This window comes from Glycine soja, chromosome 10 (genome assembly GCF_004193775.1).
Source record: "Glycine soja cultivar W05 chromosome 10, ASM419377v2, whole genome shotgun sequence".
Classification (NCBI taxonomy): Eukaryota; Viridiplantae; Streptophyta; class Magnoliopsida; order Fabales; family Fabaceae; genus Glycine; species Glycine soja.
The window spans coordinates 34,796,067-34,798,527 of record NC_041011.1 but is presented as its reverse complement, the minus strand read 5'-3'; the positions used below and the strand labels follow the sequence as shown (position 1 = coordinate 34,798,527).

The window sequence follows — 2,461 nt, the reverse complement described above, 5'->3', positions numbered from 1 at the left end:
TTATCACCAATTTGTAGATTAAAAAATAGAAACGATCATTTACCCAAAACTTTGAACATCATTCCATACATATACTAATGGGGAAGTTTGTAGTTTGTGTAACATACCAAGAAAGTACAATGGAAATTGAAAAGAACTAAGCATTAATTTTCCAACAATAGTAATAATATATATATATATATATATATATATATATATATATATATATATATATTACTACTTTTTTCTTCTTCTTTTAACTAAAAATTATAGTATTATTAAAAAAATTCTCAATTCATCCAAATCTAAACTTTAGTCTATCCAAAATCCTAACATTAATTATCACACCTCATTAAATTAAAGTAAAGAAAAGTTTGACCAACGACGGAAGACATACTTTACAGAAATTCCGATAGTTGTAGTTAAAGTTGTTTTTAATGAAATGATATCATCAATTAAAAGCAAGTTGTTTTGATGAGGTTTTTTTGGTGAATTTTGTTTTGAAGAGATGTGTATTATCAATTAAAATAAATAGGAGAAATTGAAATATTAATTAATTTTTAAATGGTATAAATATTTTTAAAATATAATCTATTTAATGAGACTGTTAAAATATAAATGGTTGAATTGATAAAAATTATTTAATGTAAAATGAAATAACTTAATACGTTTGATATAAGAATATTTTTTAATTCCTAATTAATTAAACCACTTTCTTTTTTGTGAAGCTTCTATAAATGTGATTGTTGACATTGAGGATTGAATGTGCATGAAACTACAAAAAATGACTCTTGGACAAAAGCATATCTTGGCCGCCATGATTTTAGTTCTTCTATTCTCAGTAGGTACGCAGAACAAATAACAAAATAGATTTGTAATCTTCCATATATCATATATTCTTTATTTGTATTCAAACTAATATTACTAGAGAAATTGTTCATTTGTATATTTTTTTATATAAATATTAATGTATCTCATGTTACTTAATTCTCACCAGGTATGAGCAAACAATATTGTCCGGGCACATGCACACAATATCCCATCTGTAATGCTACTTGTGTAGAAAAATTTCACTATCAGATTGGACGATGTGTTCATGTTCCACCAAACAATTACTTTTGTTGTTGTGCCATGTACAGTAATAAACTTGGAGAATTTAATTAGAGTGTTTCTTCTAATATGGGAGAAAACATTGTGGTTTGTAAATAAATAAGTTTTATTTTTGGGAATGAAAACATTATATATGTTTTGATGAAGCATAGTTTTTATCTATATCTGATCTTTTGTTTTTTTTTTTTTTCCTTTTTTGCTGTCGAAATTGTTGATGATATATATTTGACTCCAATTGCGTCACAAACATAATTTTCAAATCAATCCTCCGCATGAATTAAAGCCATTCTATTGTTTGTGATCAAATCCAAACTGGATATTGCATTTATGGTTGCTGTAAGTCACACATTGGTCGCTACATGCTACCAAAGTTATTAATTGCTATCATGTGGTGGTTTCGTAACAATCTTTAATATTTTAGAAATTTATAAGTAAATGTGGTTAATGCAACTAAAATTGCAATCACATATTCACAATAAGGTCATTGTAAGTTAACCAAAGAAAATGTTGTGTTGCATTCCTTGCTAGGTGTTGAACATGGAAGAGAGTAAGCAATATTGAAGGAAAGGGACGATAGTAAAATCCGTCAATGGTTATTCTTTGATGCATAAAAGGATGTCATGTATTCTTTGATGCATAAAACGGTAGTTGTAATTAATTTCTAGTAACACCGTTTAAAATTAGATTCAATGCATAAAACAATATCTGTTTTATTTGGTGGAAAACAAATACAAAGCAGAAAGAGGAGAGCTAAACTTTTTTCAACACATTCAAAGAATATTAATTTTTTAAAGGGATTTAAAGAATATTATTCATAACCAAAAACGGTAGTTTCTATAGGTTAACTATTAATTTCCATTAAGTTAATATTCCATTATTAATGTAATTAAATTAAAATCTGAGAAGGGAAGTTACTTGTCTAAAAAACCTTAAAACGGAAGTTATGCTGATTAGATTTTATTCTATGAAATATTTTGAATTTGTGTAAATTATAAATAAAGAATACTAAATTAATATATATATATATATATATATATATATATATATATATATATATATATATTTAATACATGTATATTTTAATATCAATGATTATTTTTACTTAAAAAAATAATCATTGATTTAAAATTAATAATAAGAATGTAAAAATATAATATTATTTAAAAAATAATATTTTTAATTTTTAAATTAATAAGACATTACTTTTTGTTTTCATTATTTTCTCCTTTTGTATTTAATAAATATATAAATGATTAAATCATATCATTTCTATGTCTATTGTGAAGTTAAAATTTCAATTCGACAATCTAAATTTTTTAAATAAAGTTTACATAAGTTAATTAGATCAACTGTTGTAACGTTAAATTCTAAG

At 24.0% G+C, this 2,461-nt stretch overlaps 1 long non-coding RNA gene across 1 annotated transcript; it reads left to right on the top strand.

Moving 5' to 3' along the window:
• Nucleotides 1-701: 701 nt before the first annotated feature.
• LOC114369831 lies at nt 702-1,251 on the top strand. The gene is made up of 2 exons (XR_003657725.1): nt 702-824; nt 977-1,251. It is a non-coding gene; the product is annotated as an uncharacterized LOC114369831 (long non-coding RNA).
• Nucleotides 1,252-2,461: the final 1,210 nt, after the last annotated feature.